General features: G+C 38.4%; 2 pseudogenes; both read left to right on the top strand.

Annotated features, from left to right (window-relative positions):
- Window positions 1–545: 545 nt before the first annotated feature.
- On the top strand, window positions 546–4,087 carry LOC110681888 (annotated as a pseudogene).
- Window positions 4,088–4,225: 138 nt separating this feature from the next.
- Window positions 4,226–12,142, top strand: LOC110681889 (annotated as a pseudogene).
- The last annotated feature ends 348 nt before the right edge of the window (window positions 12,143–12,490 follow it).

The following is a 12,490-nucleotide window of genomic DNA, read 5'->3' as shown; positions in this document are numbered from 1 at the left end:
ATAAGTAGCAAAATTCAATTTGATGTATTTGATAGGTAGCAAAAATCAAAATTTCCTTTCTTTTATTCATCTTACACACCTTCCCCCCCCCCCCCCCCCCCCCCCCCCCTTCAATGGTCTTATTACGGTTCATGTAAGTTGATCATGTCGAATTCACTCAAGTTCGTCTATCAAGTTGGGTTGATTTTAGATTGGATCACAAATCTTTCAATTATTGTAGAAGTTTTTCAAAGTCCATCTGCGATTTTAATTGTAGAGGTTTGTCACTTTACGTCTTTACCTACTCCGTGATGCTTTACAACATTGAAAATATTACATATACTCCCTCCTTTATCGTCATTATTGTTAGTATTTCATAACATATTCATTTTATAATTTTAGATATTAAAAAAACAGTTTATCACATAGCATTCCGTTTTATCGCCATTATTGTTATTTTAAACCAATCAAATTTTATTCAAATTGAATTATCTCGTGCATTAACACAGATAAACCTGCGAATAAAAATCTTAATAAGATACTTTTATACCAACTTTCTATTTTTACCATAAATACCTATTACGGCATTACCCAATAAATCCTTTTCGATGATGCAAGTTTTCATGTTAAGATTCCCTTCAACCGAAATGAATCTTTAGAAATTTGAGTTATCCAAAAGGGAAAAAAAAAAACAATATAAATAAATAATAAAGGTCCAAAACTAGTATAAAGAGTGGAGAGAGAAAGAAGAAGGGTGAGAAAAACTGCAGGAAAGAGAAGTCAAGATCAAAATTCAGAACATGGGTAGTCAAGAAGATGAGAGATTGCTTTCAGAACATGAACATGGCATTTTACAGGTTTTAATTCCTTATTTTTCTCTCAATTTCATTTATTTATCTTCATATTTGAGATTGCTGGAGCTAAAAGTCCCAATCTTTTCAGTTGAGTTCTTATTTTGAATTGGTTAATTGCTAATTTGATTGATTGTTAGATTACCCTTTTCAATTTGATTAAAAGGGATTCATAATCCGGCTTTTTTTTTTTTTTGTTACTTTCTAATTTAGGATTATTAGTTGAGATATTGACAATTGCGTGTTCTGTGCTTATAGTAGTGTGGTTTACGTTAGCTATTGAGATCTTGAAATTATGGATTTTGATTGATAAAGAGTGTAATTTTAGGGTTTTGATTGGAATTTGAATTTTAATTTCTTATTAAAAAGGTGATAATGAAATGACTATCAGACTATATATGTTGATCAAGTGGAAAATGAGGATAAGATATACGAAGTACAATAAACTGTAGGGTTTCTCTTTTAAATTGTATTGGATACTGGCTTAGTGAAAATCTGACAGTAGTTCATGTTTTACAAGTTGCAACAAGTATTGTGTTGAATAGCTTGATTCTGGAAATTTGCAGCATTAATTAGTTGCTAATTATTTGAATAAATTGTAATGAGTCTTATGACAATTTACTTTAGAAGTTTAGATTGAACCAGTTTTTGAGGATATTGCTACTGGTACTATATGTGGTTTGGTGATGAGGAAGCATGACTTGATGTAGGAAACTTTATAGTGGATGCATTATTTTTTTAAGACCTTGGCCTAATTGTTCCTTGAATTAGACTTTGTTTATACTCAATGTGTCTTTGCAAATTGCACTTCTTGATGCTGCTGATGCATCGTCATTGACGTTCGGAGTGTAATAAATGTTTTGAACGTACATAACTCTAGCTCTTTGTTTCTGAATTTTGGTTGCTGTGCTATAGAAATCCTTTTGCTACTTCTGACTTTTTCTTTGTGCCGTCTACAGGAGAATGGTGAACAATATACTGGAGATGGCTCAGTTGATCTCAAAGGGAATCCTGTCCTGAAAAGCAAAACTGGAAATTGGAGAGCCTGCCCCTTTATTCTTGGTATATGAGGATGCTGGCTTTCATTTCTTTGGGAAGCAGGAGGGAGGGGTGGCTTACATTCTGTGTGATTATTCAGCAGTGTTAACTTTCTAACAATTCGTTTTCTCTTTACAGGTACAGAATGCTGTGAGCGTCTTGCTTACTATGGTATTGCCACAAATCTTGTCAGTTATCTGACAAAAAAAACTGCATCAGGGAAATGTCTCTGCTGCAAGGAATGTTACAACCTGGTCAGGAACTTGTTACCTAACGCCACTTATTGGAGCGGTCTTAGCTGATGCATATTTGGGAAGATATTGGACGATTGCTGTGTTCTCCACAATATACTTCATTGTAATTCTGCATTCCTTTTCTTCTGCTCTTTCTTTCTACTTTCAGTTTCTTAAACTAAACTCAGATGACATTTGTGAGACTATATTTAAACTCCCCCCCCCCCCCAACACCAGGTCTCCCCCACTCTTATTACAATAAATTTTTGTTCTCTTTTGTAGGGGATGTGTACCTTGACATTATCTGCATCAGTTTATGCATTAATGCCTCCTGAATGCATAGATTCATATTGCCCTCCAGCTTCTCCAGCACAGTATGGAGTATTCTTTTTGGGCCTTTATCTAATTGCATTGGGGACTGGAGGGATTAAGCCATGTGTATCATCTTTTGGTGCTGATCAGTTTGATGATACTGACGCCAACGAGAGGGTGAAGAAAGGATCCTTTTTTAATTGGTTTTATTTCTCTATCAACATTGGTGCATTAGTATCGAGTACACTTATTGTTTGGATGCAAGAGAATGCTGGATGGGGCCTAGGCTTTGGCGTTCCAGCAATATTTATGGGAATTGCTATTGCAAGTTTCTTTTCTGGAACTCCCCTCTATAGGTTTCAAAAACCTGGGGGAAGCCCATTGACAAGAATGTGTCAGGTTGTTGTTGCATCCTTCCGCAAGTGCGAAGTAGAGGCCCCCCAAGATAGTAGTCTCCTGTTTGAAACTCAGGACAAACATTCAGCTATCGAAGGAAGTCGAAAGCTGGAGCATACTGAAGAACTAAAGTAATTTTTGTTGTCTTTTGTTACTTTTAGATTCTTGTATGTAATGGATCGTGATTTTTCATTATGATCCAACTAATCTGAGAGGAGAGAAGAATTCTTGTATTGATTTTATTGTTTGTTCTGTTTTTTTCTGCAGGTGCCTGGATAAAGCTGCTGTGGTGTCGGATGCTGACATGAAAAGTGGGGATTTTTCTAACCCCTGGAGATTGTGCACCGTGACACAGGTGGAAGAATTAAAGATCTTGATCCGTATGTTCCCTATATGGGCAACTGGAATAGTTTTTGCTGCTGTTTATGCCCAGATGTCAACCATGTTTGTTGAGCAGGGAACGGTGATGGACCGAAGAATTGGATCCTTCACCATTCCGGCAGCAACATTATCCACATTTGATGTCATCAGTGTTATATTCTGGGTCCCAGTGTATGATAGTTTTCTCGTTCCTATAGCTAGGAGGTTCACTGGCCAAGAAAGAGGGTTTTCAGAACTACAGAGAATGGGTATTGGCCTCTTCATCTCCATTCTTTCCATGGTAGCTGCTGCTGTAGTGGAGATCAGACGTTTGCAGATTGCCAGGGAACTGGGTTTGGTTAATGAAGATGTTCCAGTCCCAATGAATATCTTTTGGCAAGTACCGCAGTACTTCTTGGTAGGGGCTGCAGAGGTGTTTACCTTTGTAGGGCAATTGGAGTTCTTCTATGATCAGTCACCTGATGCCATGCGAAGTTTGTGTAGTGCACTTTCTCTCCTCACAACATCACTCGGTAATTACTTGAGTTCGTTGATTCTAACGATTGTGACAGCCATTACAACTGCTGGAGGAAACCCGGGATGGATACCCGATAATCTGAACCAGGGTCACCTCGATAATTTCTTCTGGCTGTTGGCTGGACTGAGTTTCTTAAACATGGTGGTGTATATTTTCTGCTCTCTGAAGTACAAACAGAAGATGGCTTCCTAGGGAACCTTGCTAGCCTGCTGCTACTGCTGGTGTTAGTATACAACATTGAACTTCTGACGCTTCAGCTGAAATCGAAGGGCTGTATTATAGTTAGATAGGAACCCCTTTTTTTTTCCTTATAACAACTTCAGGCAAATCGAAGTACTCGTATGTTTCTTTCACATGAATATAATTTGCTCTTTGCTATTGTATTGGATTAATTTAATTAATGAACCACAGTTTCTATGATTGGAATTTACCACCCGTTCATGTTTACCTCCTGTTTCAAGCAGCTTCCTACTAAGATCATAGCTTGGTGGTAATCACAACTGCTTATTACTGCTTGATATGTCGAATTGTTGAACAATACTAATCTACTACGGAGTACTAGAGATTAAGCGGTTGTGATTACCAAGCTATGATCTTAGTAGGAAGCTGTAAAAGGAGCACGATGCCCGTTACTCCATTATACACAGCACAAGATTGTACTGCATATGGTACACATTACACCCACACCTAATTTTTTGTACATTTACTTGCGAATGTAATATAAAATTTTAATATTGATAACTTTGTTTTAATTACCATGAAAAGCTTTTGTATAAGTAACTTCCAAATTTATTACTCCCTTTTAAATTCTTATTTATGAATTTTATTAACATCACAATCTCAATGGAAATCTTCCCACATATATCAACACTATAAATCAACAATCAACATTAGTTGATAATAAGTAATGTGACTATGAGTCCAACATTAATGGAAAAAAAATGGATACAATGTTTAATCATTACTATTAAAAATTAAACACAAGCAAACAAATCATTATAACTTTGACGAAAATTGATTTACCTTAATAATAAAACGGCTTGAAGTTCCTCTCAAAAAATTAAAATAAGCGTTCCAGGTTCATAAAAAATACAAATAAAAAAAAAAAAAAAAAAAAGTAGGAGGAGTTGTAGTTGCAGAAGAAGAAGAGAAGAAAGGCGATGAATAGTACAGATGATCATCGATTGCTTCTAGAAGATTCTCATCTGCAGGTCTCTCTCTCTCTTCTTAGTTTCTAGATTGGTTTTGATCATTATTTGTTCTGTAGCAATATAATCCATTTACCCAAATTTGTTGAACTTCTAAATTGCTGATTTTCTTCGAATTATGTATTATCTTTGCTCTGTAACTTGAAGATGGTGTTATCTGTGAATTAAACATTTGCTGGTATTATAGTAATTCACCCTTTTGAAAATTAATTAATTTGTTGCTGTTTGGGTACTATAATGGGTAGGCCCCATTATAGCCTCATAAGACCAAAGAGCCTAAAAGGTCCAGATAAGTTTTACATTGCTTGGGTCCAAAAGCCCACTCATAACCTCTATATATACCTTACTTAGGGCAAAGGTAAAGGGGGTTGGTCACTCTTACATTAAGATGACCATGAAACACCTCTCTCTCCTAAAAACCTCTCTCAAAAATATCCATTGTTTGGTACTAACTTGAGCGTCGGAGGTTCCGTCCTGGGGTCCACACCCGGGGCTCGGAGTTCATTTTGCAGGTCCGACGAAGGCCCACATCCGAGGCACATCAACAGCCCAATGGGGCCCGATAAGTCATTTTTTGCCGAAATAATTTGGCGCCGTCTGTGGGGAGACGAGTACTACAACCCATGAAAACCCATAATTTTATGGTCATCGTTCTCTACCGTGAAAAGCGAACCAGATAATACGGGTAGCTTAAAGAAGATTCACTTCTAACATCTTCACAAAAAAGCTACTGCCAATTACTCAAAGCATGACTCTTGCTTTTCTTTTCATTAGTTTGCCTTTTACAAACTGATGAAACCACCGTCAAAAGTAAAAAGTTCAACCCCCTACTTTTTACTACTCACTTTTTCTTTGTAAAGAATAGAAAAGTTGGTCCCACATCTTCTCATCATTTCTTATTTCCTGATTCCTACTTCCTAGTAGCATTTAAAAGAAAGTGTGTCATCTTCTTTATATAAAAAAAAAAAGCTGCAAAAATTCGGAAGCCGAAACAGATGAAAAGAGCCATGGCAAAACAGATAAGTCAGACGGCAAAGCTCATTGAACTCACAGATCAAGGGTAAAATTCACCCTTGATTAAATTGAGTTTTGAGCTATAAGCCAATAATTCTTGACATAAGCCGAAGCAAAATGACGATGTTCATCTGAGCCAAATGTTCATGTCTGCCGAGGCTTTTACCGCTAAGGTTTTGGCTCCTTATCGAAGTTGTCCTTGCCAAAGGTTGCCGAAGCAAATAGCTCGGATAAGCAAAAGGAATCCAAAGCTCATCGAGCCGAGGCTATCCAAAAGTGCTTCAGCCCTGGCCGAAGGTGTTCTGGGCAAGCCGAAGGTTCTTCAGTCGAGACCGAAGATGTTTTCAGCCTAAGCCGAAGGCGTTCGGTGTGAGCCGAAGGTGTTTCAGCAGAAACCAAAGGTGGTTCAGCTCTCCCAAATGCCGAGGCCGAGCCAAGGCTGATAACCATTGCCGAACCGAAGCTTATCTCCTAGCCGAGGTTAGCCATGGCCGAAGCCGAGCCTAGCCGAGCCTAGCCGAGGTTCACCCTCGCCGAAGCTTGACTCCCAGCCGAAGGTTCACCCGGCTGCCGAAGTAGGTCCGATCCGAAGCTGAAGAAATTCCCTCAGCCAGTCGGAGGTTCATCTGAGCTGAAGCCGAACCTTATCCCCCGCCGAGGTCGCGGGCCTTGCTGAAGTTTCGGATAAGCCGAAAGTCCTAAAATCACACCGAGGCGGCCACACCGAAGGTGGGGTCGAGCTAAAGGTGGGGTGTCGGACCGAAGGTAAATTCGAGCCGAAGCTTGACTCCTAGCCGAGGCCCATCTAGGTTCAGCCGAGTCGAAACCGGTTCATGCCGAGCCAAAGGTGATATGAGCCGAAGGGGTCGCTGAAGAGCCACCAAGCTGAATCCCCGAGGCCGAGGGTACTGCTCCTAGCCTCAAAATCGAAATCTTTTCAAAAGTTTCGTAATAATCCGGATGAAGCAAACAATTTGAAGCAAATATCTTTGGTAATTTCATTTACCATAATTCATATATACTTCGTATAATTTTGTTATTGCTTATACTGGAGTGAAAGTGAAAGCTCATACTTTGTATACATTTTTGAATAAAGTGGGAAAATAAAGCCCCAAATATCTTCCCTGGCCATCAAATTATGGTAGGTGGGTTGGGCTCACTTTCATCTAGACCCACTTATCTAAATTTCTTCAGCAAAAGAAAATGGGTCCAATATTTCAGATCAATATTTTTCTAAAAAAAAATAAATAAATCATTAATTATCCTTAAGAAATTGATGATAAAAATAATAATCATCCCATTACTCATCCTCACGATGATGGTGATAAAAATATCATTCTAACGATGACAAGAAATACCTCTCTATCTCAACTAGAAACACGGTTTAACCGAAGTACTTCGAATAAACCAGTTTCTGGGGGCAAGGGGTTAACCCCTAAAAGAGTTGGAAATTTTTAAACTCTTATGATCTTCGGATCAAAGAGTGTTGCCTTTGATAAAAAAGCCCTTCAGACCCACGTATCTGAAGGCTCGAGAGTACCCTTCGGACCCACGTATCCGAAGGCTCGAAAAACTCTTATGATCTTCGGATCAAAGAATGTCGCCTTTGTTAAGCTCTTATGATCCTCAGATCAAGAGTGATCGCCTCTTATGATCTTCGGATCTAAGAATGTCGCCTTTGTTAAGCTCTTATGATCCTCGGATCAAGAGTGATCGCCTCTCATGATCTTCGGATCTGAGAAAGTTGCCTTTGTTAAACTCTTAATGTCCTTGGATCAAGAGTGAGAGATAGAATGAAGTTCAAAGATTGACATACTTCTAAAATCCGAAAAATATCTCTAGCTACACTCGACGTTTTTAACGGTTCGCGGATCAAGAGTGAGGGATAGGATGAGGTAGTGTCAAAATTGACCACCTCGAAAAAATCCGAAAAATATCTCTAGCAACACTCGACATTTTTAACGGTCCCCGGATCAAGAGTGAGGGATAGGATGAAGGTCAAAAATTGACGCACTTCAAAAATCCGAAAAATATCTCTAGCAACACTCTAATGATCCTCGAATAAAGAGTGATCGACTCTTATGATCTTCGGTTCTAAGAAAGCTGCCTTTGTTAAACTCTTATTATCCTCGGATAAAGAGTGATCGCACTTGTAAACTCCTAGTATCCTCGGATCAAGAGTGAGGGATAGGATGAAGGCCAAAAATTGACAAACTTCTAAATCCGAAAAATATCGGATGAAGGTAAAAAATTGACAACCTCAAAATCCGAAAAATATCTCTAGCAACACTCTAATGATCCTTGGATAAGGAGTGATCGTCTCTTACGATCTTTGAATCTAAGAAAGTAGCACCGGCTACAATCCATAAATCCAAACAGACAAAAATCTCCGGCCCAATTTCTATTGAATGACTTATTTGGGAATGAAATAAAACCCAACTCATTTTTCAAATAGAATTGGGTCTGGGGGGCTAGTTGTTTGGGTACTATAATGGGTAGGCCCCATTATAGCCTCATAAGACCAAAGAGCCTAAAAGGTCCAAATAAGTTTTACATTGCTTGGGTCCAAAAGCCCACTCATAACCTCTATATATACCCTACTTAGGGCAAAGGTAAAGGGGGTTGGTCACTCTTACATTAAGATGACCATTAAACACCTCTCTCTCTTAAAAACCTCTCTAAAAAATATCCATTGTTTGGTACTAACTTGAGCGTTGGAGGTTCCGCCCCGAAGTCCACACCCGGGGCTCGGAGTTCATTTTGCAGGTCCGACGAAGGCCCACATCCGAGGCACATCAGCAGCCCAATGGGGCCCGATAAGCCATTTTTTGCCGAAACAGTTGCAATTTTGTCTTTTAATTAAATTTGCCGACTTTGACCATAAATTGTCAGAATTTTATGGGGTGCTATATTGTGAAAAATAGGTTAATTTATTACATAAGATATTATTTATCAGAATATATGTGTATAGTTTTACACTGATATAATTGGAACTGTAAAATCAGGTGGCAAGGTTGGGTCTTGTTGGGCTAAGTCATATCAAAATTTGGTCATCTTGGGTCTGTGTGTCTATACGGTTTGAATTCGGATTTGGGTCACTTCGGGTTTGGTCGGTTTGTTCTCGGGTTGAGTCAATTTTTGATATCTCTAGAACTAGAAAACTATGGTTGAATTTGGCAATGTTTAGCAGAAACAATAATTGTAGGGATTGGTAAAGTATTTTGACATATATACTTATACTTTATTTTGTTTATAGCTTATAATTCACCTTGAATCTTGCATTATCTTGATTAAGGATTTAATAGAAGCTTCTAATATTCCTATAAGAAGTGTATTAAAAGCTACTTGTATAACTCTGGCTTCCTTTATATTTGGTAATAAAATTCTGGGAATATGTGTGAATCTGCCAATAGTAAACTATTCACGGATCGCCATTTCAATATGTACTTTATTAATTGAAGTCTGGGGTTGGTTCTCTAATGTGTCCTCAAAAAGAGGAGCCTGATTGCATGAAGTTTATAAAGCATCATATATTTAGTTTTGAAGTTTCTGTATGAAGATTATGGTTTTTATTGTTTCTCATCTTCTTTAGGTTTATACCTGTGGAAATTAAGTATTGGCAAGGAAATCTAAGAAAACAATACATATGACTGTAAAACCAATGTATTAGGTTGTGATGTTTGTACATGTTAACAACCAGAAAGGTTGCTAGTCTTGCAATTGAGATTTATGTCTGATAATGATACCCATTATGCTACTCATGTATACCAATATTTTCTATGATGTTCTAATTACCTCTATTAGTCAAAACCTACATATAAGCAATACTGTCCTTGATTGCTCCGCACTAGTTTCTCTCCTATAGAATTTGAATGGGATCCTTGCCTGATTCTGATTTATATTCTATATGCTCAGAAAGAAAACAGCGAACAATATGCTGGAGATGGGTCTGTGGATCTTCAAGGGAATCCTGTTTTAAAGAGCAAAACTGGAAACTGGAGAACCTGCCCTTTTATACTTGGTATGCTAGTTTACTTGTTTCAATACAGTATCATGTATGCTGATAAGTCTCAATACCACAATTCTACTTGCAGGTACTGAATGCTGTGAACGTCTTGCATACTATGGTATCGCAAAAAATCTTGTCAATTATCTGAGTGGAAAATTGCATGAAGGAAATGTCATTGCTGCAAGAAATGTTAACACTTGGGCAGGCACGTGTTACCTTACACCTCTTCTAGGAGCTTTCCTGGCTGATGCATACTGGGGAAGATATTGGACAATTGCTGTCTTCTCCACAATTTACTTTATTGTAATTTCAGAATCCCTTTTGTTTTTCCCATCCTCTTACAATTTTAAACAATGGCATCTTGAATACCAGCAATATTTGGTTTTACCTAGTTGAGTATGCTATGTGGATTGATTTCTCGTTTACTAAGTTTTGATTTTACCCTTTTTCTTCTGTAGATTCTGCTGTATTAATATTGTAAGTGATGTGGTCTTGTGTCTTTTTTTACAAATTATAGGGAATGTGTACATTGGTCCTATCTGCATCAGTCCCTGCCTTTAAGCCCCCTGATTGTGTGGGTTCGATCTGCCCTTCAGCAAGTCCAGCACAAAATGGCATATTTTTTGTAGGACTTTATCTGATTGCATTAGGAACAGGAGGGATTAAGCCTTGTGTTTCATCTTTTGGTGCTGATCAGTTTGATGATACAGACCCTAGTGAGAGGGTAAAGAAGGGATCATTTTTCAACTGGTTTTATTTCTTTATCAACATTGGTTCACTTGTATCAAGTACTCTTATTGTATGGATACAAGAAAATGTTGGGTGGGACATAGGCTTTGGAATCCCTGCACTATTTATGGGAGTTGCTATTGCAAGTTTCTTCTCTGGAACTCCTCTATATAGGTTTCAAAGACCCGGGGGAAGTCCGTTAACAAGGATGTGTCAGGTTGTAGTTGCATCACTCCACAAGCGTGAGTTGGAGATTCCACAAGATAGTGCCCTCTTGTATGAAACCCCAGACAAGCTTTCAGCTATTGGAGGAAGCCGAAAGCTGGAGCATACTCAGGACATGAAGTAACTTTCACATCTCTTGTTTCCAACTCTTTTGTCATTTTACTCTCCATTTGGCACACTGTATATGTGAAAGCTCAATACCATTGTGGGTATTATTGCTGCAGGTGCCTTGATAAAGCAGCAGTTTTATCCGATTCTGATGCACAAAGTGGGGACTCGTACGATCAATGGAGATTGTGTACTGTCACACAAGTGGAAGAATTGAAACTCTTGATCCGCATGTTCCCTATATGGGCAACAGGAATTGTATTTTCTGCTGTTTATGCGCAGATGGCAACACTGTTTATTGAACAAGGAATGGTTATGGACAGAGGAATTGGAAGATTCACCATTCCAGCAGCTTCCCTTTCAACTTTTCGATGTCATTAGCGTCATCTTTTGGGTGCCGGTCTATGATAAGTTTCTCATTCCTGGAGTTGGGAAGCTTACTGGCAATGAAAGAGGGTTCTCAAATCTACAGAGGATGGGTATTGGCCTATTTATCTCTATCCTTGCCATGGTATCCGCAGCCTTGGTGGAGATCAAGCGTTTGCAACTTGCAGAAGAGCTGGGCTTAGTCAATGAACATGTTCTCGTCCCACTTAGCATCTTCTGGCAAATACCCCAGTTTTTCTTAGTAGGTGCTGCAGAAGTATTTACTTTCATAGGGCAGCTCGAGTTCTTCTATGACCAATCACCTGATGCAATGCGAAGTCTATGTAGTGCCCTCTCTCTTCTAACTACATCATTGGGAAATTACTTGAGCTCTCTGATTCTTATGATTGTGACCGCCATTACTACTGCTGATGGGAAGCCTGGATGGATTCCTGATAACCTAAACAAAGGTCGTCTTTATAACTTTTTTTGGCTCTTGGCTGGTCTCAGCTTCTTGAATCTGTTAGTGTATGTATTCTGTGCCATGAAGTATAAACAGAAGAACACTTCATAGGAGTCCCACTGAAAGGTATTAACTACAATGATATTATTTCAGCCTTTCTAGCGTTGCTGCTATTGTTACTGAATACTTGTATGTTTTATATCTGATGGCAAATGTTCTGTAATATAGTTCGGTTGAATCATGTTGTCTATACCGTGTATGAAATACTATGATTCTTCTTCAAATGTATAGTGAATGCATATTTTTCTTTCTGTGATTTGGTTGAGTCACAAGGTTGGTCTCTTGTTATGTGAATGAGTTCCTAGATGCTAATGTTGAATGGAAGTTTGTAATCAACTTTTGTCACACGAGGTATTGATCATCTAGATAGCGTTATCTTTTCATTATTCCATATTTGTTACGTATAACGATTATTCATCCATTACTCATTTAGGGGCGTGGGGCGGAGTTGTCAAGTTGCTTTCTCACCTCCATGTCAAAACAAATCTACTCAAATTACTTCGTATGTAAAACGTTCATGTTCCAATTTTAGAGCACTCACATAGTCACATACGTAAGTGTTATCATGACTTTTTGATTAACCATTGGGAATTGTAATTCC

This window comes from Chenopodium quinoa, unplaced genomic scaffold (assembly GCF_001683475.1).
Source record: "Chenopodium quinoa cultivar QQ74 unplaced genomic scaffold, ASM168347v1, whole genome shotgun sequence".
Classification (NCBI taxonomy): domain Eukaryota; kingdom Viridiplantae; phylum Streptophyta; class Magnoliopsida; order Caryophyllales; family Amaranthaceae; genus Chenopodium; species Chenopodium quinoa.
This window is presented reverse-complemented; position numbering and strand designations above follow the sequence as displayed.